This window comes from Lontra canadensis, unplaced genomic scaffold (genome assembly GCF_010015895.1).
Source record: "Lontra canadensis isolate GAN:19392208 unplaced genomic scaffold, GSC_riverotter_1.0 scaffold107, whole genome shotgun sequence".
Taxonomy (NCBI): Eukaryota; Metazoa; Chordata; class Mammalia; order Carnivora; family Mustelidae; genus Lontra; species Lontra canadensis.
The window spans coordinates 706905-718725 of record NW_022631101.1 but is presented as its reverse complement, the minus strand read 5'-3'; positions in this window follow the sequence as shown (position 1 = coordinate 718725).

The following is an 11821-nucleotide window of genomic DNA, read 5'->3' as shown; positions in this document are numbered from 1 at the left end:
TAAATTTCTCTAAATTCGTACCAAATGGAGTTACAGAAAGTAAGGAATCAATCTAAAATGACAAAGAATCATGCATATTGTGCAGTGAAAATGTGATTGTACCTTCATAATATCCAGTTATTTAAGTCTGTATACATATGTGTTCAAACACATACTTCATAGATGTTGTATGAAAGATTACTCATCATCATATATGCAGTGGTTTTCTCTGACAAGCAAAATTTTGGCTTTGTCTTTTCTTTTTTGTACTTCATTTATAGCTTTTTTCAACTAAAATTTACCAACTTTACTGAAGTAATAAACTGCTGAGATATTATCCCCCATGGTTAAGAACCCAAATGTGTTTACTCTATTTCAGTAGGTGGCATTATGGACAAAACTAAAGAATAAAATCCCTGAAGTTAATTTTCTAAATTCCCTGGGTTTGGGGGGATACAGGTAAATTGGGTGTCAGCACCCTTATCTTTCTGTGAAATTTCTTTAGGTCTCAATTTAGCCTAGAATGCCCTAGTACAATTCAGTAGTGTTATAAATTGGTGCATTATAATTTTTCTTTTTTTTTTAAGATTTTATTTATTTATTTGACAGAGAGAGATCACAAGTAGGCAGAGAGGCAGGCAGAGGAAGAGGGGGAAGCAGGCTTCCTGCTGAGCAGAGAGCCAGATGCAGGGCTCAATCCCACGACCCCGAGATCATGACCTGAGCCGAAGGCAGAAGCTTAACCCACTAAGCCACCCAGGTGCCCCTGCATTATAATTTTTCTATCACATTTCCCTCATTGGATGAACAAGGTGACCAAAGTACTCACTTAACCTGGCTTCCAAGAGGCTAGTTCAAGTTGCACTATATCATCAGAAATCAGGGTTTCTAATGCATTTCTTTACTGTCATCCCCTACAAAGGAAGGTCATGAGAGCTCATGGTGGTTTTATCATTTAGGGTGAGTTTAGTTTTAAGTAGTGAAAAATGTAACATAGGGACACCTGGGTGGCTCAGTCATAAAGCATCTGCCTTTGGCTCAGGTCATGATCCCGGGGTCCTGGGATTGAGCCCTCGCACTGGGCTCCCTGCTCTGCGGGAAACCTGCTTCTCCCTCTCCCACTCCCCCTGCTTGTGTTCTCTCTCCTGCTGTGTCTCTCTGTCAAAGAAATAAATAAAATATATATATTTTTTAAATGTAACATAGAGTTGCGTAAACCAAACATATTTCTCAGCTCATATAAATGAAAAGATCCTAGCAGGGTAAGACTTGGGTCTGGGTCAGACAAGGAAGTTTTGTTTTGCTTTTCTTTAATTCTCTCACTCCTGTCCTTTGGTGTGAATTCTTGTCTTTAGATTGGTCAGAAGATGGCAGTATTAGCTTTTTTGCTCATAGCTGAGGGAAGAGAGCTTCTGTCTCATTTTGGGGGTTATGTAGTCCTAGCTCCCCCAAATGCATAAAATCTGTCCTCTCCAATCCCCACTCAAAACTGAGACCAAACCAAGACAATAAAGAATATCTCTCTTTCCCATAAACAGGCTGGCTTGCTCCTAGCGTTAAGCAATAGCAGGCAACATTGGGAAAATGGCAAGAACATAGAGAACCCTGCGGCAAAGATAGGCACAGGTACACAGGGATGGCCAAAGCTGAGGGTGAAGAAGGAACATTGAGAAAAATACTCCAGCACTCAAGCCCCTACCCTAAACACCAGGTAACAGAAAAAATGTGAAGTGGTGTACTGAAGATAACTATTGCAACAGCAGAATCTAATTCCAGATTGGTTCATCCTAACATCCTAGCAGAACAGCAGTGCCCAGTTGCAGACAAATATAGTATTTACTTCAGTCTCCACTGATCCATACATGCTATTTGGCATGCAATAAAAAAAATTACAAAATGAAAAGAACAGGGGCGTCTGGGTGGCTCAGTGGGTTAAAGCCTCTGCCTTCGGCTCAGGTCATGATCTCAGGATCCTGGGATCGAGCCCCGCATCGGGCTCTCTGCTCGGCGGGGAGCCTGCTTCCTCCTCTCTCTCTCTCTCTGCCTGCCTTTCTGCCTGCTTGTGATCTCTGTCTGTCAAATAAATAAATAAAAATCTTAAAAAAAAAAAGAACAAATTGAAAAGAACAAATAATCCTCTGCCAAGCAGCATTAGACTAATTAATAAAACACACATTGAGATGAGCATATTTTGGAAATATCCGAATTTTACATAACTGTTGGATGTGTTGAGTGCTTCTGTGAGAAGGGCAGACAATATACATGAACAGATGGGGGGATCTCAGTAGAAATTAATGAAGAATCAAATAGGAAATGCTGGAAAAGAAAATGTATTACAAAGGATGCTTTTGAAGGATTCATGAGTAGGCTCAACAAAGCTGAGAAAAGTGTCAGAACTTGGATATAGATCAATTGAAATCATCCAAACTAAAACAAAAAGTGTAAAGAACACAGAATAAAGTATCAAAGAACCATGGGAAAACTTCTTTATGGTCTCATATATGTGATGGAAATCTAGGAAGAGAGGAGAGAAAGAGAGAAAAAAAATATTTGCAGAGATAGTAGCAGAGAATTTCCCCCAAAATAATACCAAGACCTCTGCCAAATCCAAGAACCTCTGAGTACCCAAGCAGGATATAAAAACAAAAAACAAGAAAGGAAACTTGATCTATTATTGCCAAATAGCTAAAAATAAACAAGGCAAAATATTGATGGCAGAGAAAAAGGACACATTACATACAAAGAACAGAGATGAGAAAAAAAGCCTACTTCTCACCAAAAACCATTCAAGCCAGAGTCAGTGGAGTGGTATCTTTAACAATCTGAAACAAAATAGTGCTAATGAAAAATTCCTAGCCCAATGAAAATGTTTCTCAAAAAAGTGCAAAAATAAATATTTTCAGATAAATAAAAGCCAATAGAATTCACTACCAGCAGATCAGTACTATAAGAAATATTAAAGGAATTTCTACAGAATATTATACCAGAAGTAAATTCGGATCAAAAGAGAGAAGAAAAGAAAAGTGAAAAAGAAGGAAATGGAATGAGAAAGAGAGAGAAATTGAGACAGAATGAATAAACGAACTTTGAAAATGCTTAAAATCAAGGCAAATATAAAATAGTTTTTCTTATTTTTAATCACTTGAAAATATTCATTAAGGCAAAAATGTGAGCTGTTTTGTGAGTTTATAGCATATACAAGAAGTAAAATGTGACAATACCATAAAGCAGAGCAGAGAGGAATTGGAAGCTTGCTGTTCTACACTAAATGAATCCACATAATATTAGAAGGTAGACTGTGAAAAATTATAGGTGCATATTATAAGCCCCAGAGGAACCATTAAGAAACTTAAACTGGTATATAACTAATAAGCCAGAAGTAGAGACAAAATGGAATTATTAAAAAAAAAAAAACTATCCAAAAGCAGGAAAATTGAACAAATAACACATGGTGGAAATAGTAAACAGTAGCATGATGTTTAAATCCTGTGATATCAATAATTACATTAAATGTAAATGTTCTAAACACACCACTTAAAACAGATTGTCAGATTGGATAAAAAAGCAAAACCTAAGATATGCTTTATGTTTTCTGTAAGAGAAACTTTTTAATATAAAGAGGTAGGTAGGCTAAAAGACTAAGGGTGAAAAAAGGTATGCCATGCTAAAACTAATCAAAAGAAAGCTAGACTATCTATATTCATACCAACAAAGAGTTCATACAAGGAATATTAGCAAGTAACATACAATTCTAAATGTATATGTACCTAACAAGTGTTTCAAGATTCATGAAGCAAGAACTGATAGAAACCCACAAGTATATTTGGAAAACTAAATAGTTCCCTTAGTAATTGACAAAACAAGATGACAGAAAATCAGTAAGGATATTGAAGACTTGAACAACATTAGCACCCAGCTTGACTTATTTGCCATTTAGAGAACATGTCATCCAATAGTGGTTGAATACACATTACTTTCAAGTGATTTGGAACATTTGCCAATATAAATCGTATTCTGGACCATAAAGCAAACCATACCAAACTTAAAAGTAAAATCATGCAAAGTATGTTCTCTATTCCAAATGGAATTAAACTGTATCAGGCAAGTGATACCTGTTACCCACCACCAGGAGCAGCAGTTCTAGAATGTCAACTTAGTGCATGGCTTCCAGGTGTCAAGGTCCCTGAAAATATTGGGAACAAGCTTCCTATTAGAAACAACTTTATGCTGATAAAATTAACAATTTCAACAAAATGTATGAATTCCTTGAAAGACACGTATTATCAAAGCATATACAAGAAGTGAGCCTGGATAGTCCTATATCTCCTAAATAAGTTGAATGTATAGATAAAAACCATCTAGCATTTTAGCTAGGTGTTGTATGCAACTGATGAATCACTAAATTCTACCTCTAAAACTAATAACTTGCTAAAGTAATTTATTAGTTCTACTAGCTTTTTTGTTTAAATTTTTAAAAAAGAAAAAACCCATCTAGTGAAGAAAACCTAGGGGCAAATGGCTTTACTGGCAAGTTCTAGCCAAATACGTCAGGAAAAAAATGATTTTCATTCTAATCAAAATCTTAAAAAAAATTATAGACACGATACGTGTCATTTTATGAAGCAGCATTACCCTGATAACAAAATCCAACAGTGACATTATAAAAGCAGAAAACTACTAATATTCTTCATGACAATAGATGTGGAAATTCCCAACAAAATATCATTTAGCAGTTTCTACAAAGGATAATTCATCACAAGTGGTATAGATTCTGAAATTGAAGATTGTTTCAATATACAGAAGTCAAACTGTCTAATTCAGTTAGAAGGAGAAGAAGGTTTTGATAAAATTGAACATCAATTCATGACTTAAAAAAAAAAAAACCCAGAACCTAGGAATTAAAGAGAAACTTCCTCAAGCTGATAAAGGCCATGGCAAAAATATTGATAGCATCATTTTTAATGGTGAAAGATTGAATTCTTTTTTAAAGTTTTTATTTTAATTCTGGTTAGTTAATATAAAAAGTAAAATACAAACCACTAGAAGGGGGAAAAAAAAAAAGATTGGATCCTTTCACCTGAAGTTTGGAAACAAGGCAAGGACTTATACTCTCACCACACCATGTCAACATCATATGGGAGGTAGTAGCCAACACACTAAGGTGAGAAAAAAAAAAGACAGGAAAGGAAAAAATAAAACTAATTGCAGAAGCCAAGATTATGCAGAAAAGTTCAAGGAATTAACGAAAGAACTAATAAATTAGTTTAGCAAAGTCACTGGATAAAAGACTAATATACAGAAATCACTATACTTGTTCTGAAGTATTGGAAATTGAAATCAGGAAAGAAAAAAGCAGTACCATTTACAATAGCACCAAATATATAAATATGGGGGGGGCGAGCAGGGGACATGAGTGTGTGTGATCTCTATGCTGCATATTACAAAATACTGATGAAAAAATTAAAAGATCATTCAAACAAATAGATAATGAGTTTCTCATAGAATGGAAGACTCAATTTTGTTAAGCAATTTATCCTAAATTGATCTATAAGTGCAACACAGTCCCACTCACTATTCCAGCAGGCGTTTTTGCAGAAATTGACAAGCTATTTCTAAAATCTGCAAGAAGCAAAGAAATAAAAATGAACTAAAAAATAAAAAAATAAAACAATATTGGAAGATTCACACTATCTGATCTCAAGACTTAATATCAAGATAGTGTGGTATTGGTGAAAGGATAGACACATAAAACAGTAGAACATAATAGAGTCCAGAAGTAGACCCAAATATATGTGGTCAATTGACTTTTGACAACTGTGCCAAAGCAATTTAATGGGAGAAATAATCTTTCAGCAAAGTATTAAGGAATAATTAAGCATCCCTGTGCAAAAGAATGACTCTCAACCTATACATCATACCATATGAAAAAAAAAAACTCAAAATGGGTCTTAGACCTAAATGTAAATCCTAAACAGTAAAAAGTCTGGAAAATGTGGGATAGTTTTCTTTATCACCTTGAGTTATCACGGAGTTCTTGGTATGATCCATATAAGAAAATTGATCAGCTGTACTTCATCAAAATTTAAAATTTGTGCTTTTCAAAAGACACTGTTGCCCCAAAGATACAGATGTAGTGAAAAGAAGGGCCATCTGTACTCCAGTGTTCGTAGCAGCAACGGCCACAATTGCCAAACTCTGGAAAGAGCCAGGATGCCCTTCAACAGATGAATGGATAAAGAAGATACGGTTCAGGGACACCTGGGTGGCTCAGTTGGTTAAGCGGCTGCCTTCAGGTCAGGTCATGATCCCGGTGTCCTGGGATCGAGTCCCACATCGGGCTCCTTGCTCAGCAGGGAGCCTGCTTCTCCCTCTGCCTCTGCCTGCCATTCTGTCTGCCTGTGCTCACTCTCTCTCTCTCTGACAAATAAAATCTTAAAAAAAAAAAAGAAAGAAGATATGGTTCATATATACAATGGAATATTACGCAGCCATCAGAAAGGATGACTACCCAACTTTTGCATCAACATGGACGGGACTGGAGGAGATTGTGCTGAGTGAAATAAGTCAAGCAGAGAAAGTCAATTATCATATGGTTTCACTTACTTGTGGAGCATAAGGAATAGCATGGAGGACATTAGGAGAAGGAAAGGAAAAGTGAATTGGGGGAAATCGGAGGGGGAGAAGAAGCATGAGAGAGACCGTGGACTCTGAGAAACAAACTGAGGGTTTTGGAGGGGAAAGGCTTGAGAAGTTAGGTGAACCTGGTGGTGAGTATTAAGAAGGGCACATATTGCATGGAGCACTGGGTGTGGTGCATAAACAGTGAGTCTTGGAACACTGAAAAAATAAAATTAAATAAAACAAAAACAAATGAATGCGTTTAATTGGATTTGAGTGTGGCACTAGCAGGCTTCTAAGCTAACGGTCCCAGCTTGCTATGAAGAAGTAAATAACATAGGGCCAATACACAGGGGCTGTCTTTGGCTAATTTATAAAATCGTTCTCAAGTTGGGTTCTTATCATTTGGGACTCTGTCTGGTGTTCCACTGCTTACATACAATATGAGTTTAACTATTCTTTGTGATTTTTATGACAGTACAGCCTAACTGAAAATTATTTTTTTAGCCTTTCAGTAATAGGATACTACATAACACTTGAATCTTTTGTCCCCACTACAGTATTAGAGTAGAATTTTAATATAGCACTTAGAAAATGTCAAAAGTAGTTACTAATGACAAAATTGTCATAGTAAACTCAAGCAAGTAAAGTCAATCAATTGGTAATTGCTTTTTTTATTCTGCATAGTTTCATTGAGGCTTTGATATTATTTTTTAAAAAGATTTCATTTATTTATTTGTCAGAGAGAGAACGAGAAAGGGAACACAAGCAGGGGGAGTGGGAGAGGGAGAAGCAGGCTTCCCGCCAAGCAGGGAGCCTGATGCGGGGCTCCATCCCAGGACCCTGGGATCATGACCTGAGCCAAAGGCAGATGCTTAATGACTGAGCCACCCAGGTGTCTCAAGGCTTTAGCTATGATTGTATTCAGAGTATGGTAGCATTTCTTCCATCAACATTTCAGGTAGGATTATGTTGAACTTCAAGGATAGTAGTTTTCTCAAGTTCCCTATCAAGTATTCTCCTTCCTGATCCCCAAAGGAAAAGATTTTTTAAAAATTATTAACATTTGGTCATTTAATTTTTCTTTTAAAAGTAGGCTCCATGCCCAGCATGGATCCCAACATGGGGTTTGAATTCATGACCCTGAGACCATTCCTGATCTGAGATCAAGAGTTGGACACTTAACCTGCTGAGCCACCCAGGAACTTCTGGCCATTTAATTTTCAAATGTATTCATTATTGGGGCAAGGTTGGCATCTTTACACACTTTCATCTGTGGGTGCCAGTAAAAACATACACAGACATTGAAAAGGAATTGGCCAGTATATTTTAAACTGTTTAATGTGTCTCTCTTAGATCTACAGGCCTTAGAATAGGAAATTTCAAACAGAAAAGATAAGTATCATATCAATGATGTCATTGAGCTTTTATAAGTGGATATAACAAGTGTTCATCAATAGATTCTGAAAAGAATTGGTATATCCCTGTAACAACAAGGAGTTGTTAAAGCGATGGCATAAACATAACAAAACATGGGGCACCTGGCTGGCTTACTCAGTGGAGCTTGTGACTCTTGATCCTGGGGTTGTGAGTTGAAGCCTCACGTTGGGTGTGGAAATTACTTAATAAAATCTTTAAAAACCATGACAAAACATAATGTAATTTATAGAAAACAGGTTTCAGTCTTCATGGATTAATATAAAAAATATGTGTGTATGTGCATATACATGCATCAGATAACATGTGCAGGATACCTCACATAAATAATTATTTGTTCTGATAAGGAGGATTTTATGTGGCTTTCTTCTTTTAGATTTTGCAGTGAATGTTACTTCACCAAAGCAGTAAAGCTAGGTGAAATGGGATATCTGAAATTATCAAGTAAATATTAATCTTTTCTTAATTTCAGTTTTGGATTGTCCTTTGCTAGTGTATAGAAATTAATTTTTTATGTTGATCTTCTACAGTCTTGCTGAACTTCCTCATTAGTTCTAATAATTTTAAGTTGACTTCTTAGGATTTTCAATATACAAGTTTATCATATGCAAATATAGTTGTAGTTCTTCCTTTTCTATCTGAATGCCTTTTTTTCTTCTTCTTGCCTACTGGCCCTGGCTAGAAACACCAGTACAGTGCTGAAGTAGCAAAAGCAAATATCCTTGCATTATTCCTGAAAACATTCAGTGTTGGCTGAATGTATTTTCTTCACAGATGTCTTTTATCCAATTGAGGAAGTTTCTTCTATTCCTAGTTTATAGACTCTTCTTAAAATGGTTTTATCGTTAACTGCTTTTCATGTGTTTAAGGAGTTAATAATGTGGGTTTTGTCCTTTATTCTATCAGTGTGGTACATCACATTAATGATACTCAGATGTTAAACGAACCTTGCATTCCTGAGATAAATCCCACTGGTCATTCTATATAATCCCTTTTATGTACTGTTGGATTAAGTTAGCCAGTATTTCATTGAAGATTTTTACATCTATATTCGCAAGGACTATTAATCTTTAGTTTTCTTGTGATATCTTTGTTGATTCTGTATCAGAGTAATACAGGCCTTATAGAATGAATTGAGAGTATCCCTGGCTTCTGTGTTCTGGGAGAGTTTGTGAAGAATTGGTGTTAATTCTTCTTTAAATATTTGGTGGAGTTCACCAGTAAATCCATGGGCCCTTTTGTAGGCCTTTGAGGCTTGCCCCAACCTGACGAGGGCTTTTCTTAGCCATTTCTCTCTTTCACTCTGGTTCTCTCTGTCAAGCCTCTAAGAGGTATTCTGTTTCTATTGTTGCTCCCATGGAGGTACTAACCTCCTCTTAATTCCTCTTCTCCAAAATCTCCCTTGTTTTGAACAATGATCTTGGGCTTGAACTCATCCACACTCTTTCAAACAAAGCCAGTCCCTTTAGGGAGAGCTGCAGAGTTCTCTGTTCTTCTGGTCTGCCTCTCCTCCTGGGCAGAATGTTTCACACTTGTCTGGGTCTGGGGGCTGGGACAGCGACCCTCCTCTCTATAAGCAGGGTATTATACAGAGATAGGAGCCCTTGGTTTATTAGCTAGCCTCTCCTGAGGTAAGACTTCTGTCCCATGAGCAAGCTGGGGCAGGATCAATCAGGGTCCATTTTTCTTGTCTGCCACACCTGGAGAAGAACCTTCACTCCAAGTGGGGACTGAGTGTGGAAAGGAGTCCCAGACTTCTCAACCGTGCTTGCCTGGAATAGAGCTTCCGCATCATCAAGCTGGAGGGAAAGACAAATGATGTTAGCCTGTCCCTCCTGGGTAGAGATGATAGCCCTATACTGGGAAATGGAGAGAGAAGGTCTTCTTGGCCCTACTTGCCGGGAGCAGAGCTTATGTCACACTGAGTTGAGGGATTCAGTTAGAGGAGGTGATTCATGGCTGACATGGCATGGATTTTCTCCCTCTGCCCCTCCCCCCAAAATAAATAAATCTTTTAAAAAATATTTGTTTAATGAAGGAACAAATGGAAAAAAGTAAGTACCTCAATGCCCCAAGTCTATAATTCTTGCCAGACTTCATCATTCTGGATATTTGCTCTTTTTAAAAAAAATTTCTCCCTTGCTTCCTTTCAAACAATTGATTTAAATTTAGTTATTACATAATCACAGTTAGAACTGGAATGTATATACCTCTTGGGCACAGTAAAACTTCTCAGACCTTGACATCAGACTAGACACTGACATCCTCACTTCCTCACTCTTGAGACACTCACTGAGGCATTTTCCAAGGAAGAGGAAGAAAGCTCTGGCTCCCTCACCTGCGCTATAAGGAAGCTGGCAATGTTATTCACCTACAGGTCCCAGCAGCTGTGGGCTGCCTCAAAAGATACAGGTAACTGGGAATTAGGAGTAGGGGGAAGAGGGACCCACTCAGGACTCCTATTCCTGTATTATGCCTTTCAGGTGTCTTGATTGTTTTTCTATTGGCTTGTGCCTCTTCTTATTGACTTGTGAGAGCTCTTCTTATATTTTTAATATAAGCCCTCTGTCAGATATATGTGCTGCACTTATCTTCTCCCATCCCGTCATTTACTATGTCTATGGTCTTGGATTTACTTGTCTATGGTCTTGGTGAAATTAACATTTTGTCACTTTACTGTCTTATAACCTGTTTTTTTAAAGAAAATATTTAAATGCATATAATATAATGAACCATTATATACTTATTACTGAGTTTTAACAAATAACTATTCATGGCTAATCTTATTTTATCTCTATCTCCACCTGCTTTTCCCAACCTGTATTATTTTGAAGCAATTTCCACACATTTCATCTGCATGTATCTCTAAGAGATAAGAATTTTATTCTTAAAACATAACCACAATACATTCTCTTCTCCTCTATTTCTTTTCCCCCTTCTCCTTCTCTCTGCCCCAACACATAAAACATTCCTTGACATCATCAAATATCCAGTCAGTGTTCCTGCTTTCCCAAATGTCTTAGAAATGGGATTTTTAAAGTATTTTTGTTCACTGTTAAAATGAGGTCTCATAATGTTTTGTGATGAACAGATGCATTTTTAATTTGAATAGGGTCTAATATAGCAATCTTTCCTTTTATTACTAGGGAACTTTATGTACTTATTAACTTTTCCTACCCTGAGATCATCAAAGTATTCCCCTGTGTTATTACATGGTACAATGACCTCTCCTCTCATTCCAACTACCCAGAGGTAAGTCAGACTGCGTATTTTAGGGGCACAGTCCTCATAAGACTTCAAGTCCTCACAAGAGCTGCAAGTTCATGGACTCCATTGCCACCCTTACTTCTGACCAGCTGACCACCAACCCTTCAGGTTGATAATTCACGGTAACCACTTAGAGACCTCAGGAAAACACTATATTTATGAATTACAGTTTTGTTCTAGCAAAAGTATATAAACAGAACCAGCCAAAAGGAGAGACAAATAAGCTGAGGTCTGGGAGGGACATGTTGCCATCTCAGCAAACAGATGTGTGACAATACTCAGAATATTGCCAACTAGGGAAGCTTACCGAAGCCTCAGTGTCTGTAGACATGATTGATTGAATCATTGGTCTTGTGCCTCAATCTCTAGCCTCCTTTCCCCCTACAGATTAATATTACCCAGTTCAAATCCCAACCCTCGAACCACATGGTTAGTTTTTCTGGTGTGATCACCCCCACCCTGAGTCATTCCATCATCATAAACTATCTAGGGGTTCCCCATAACTCATCTTTCCAGCATA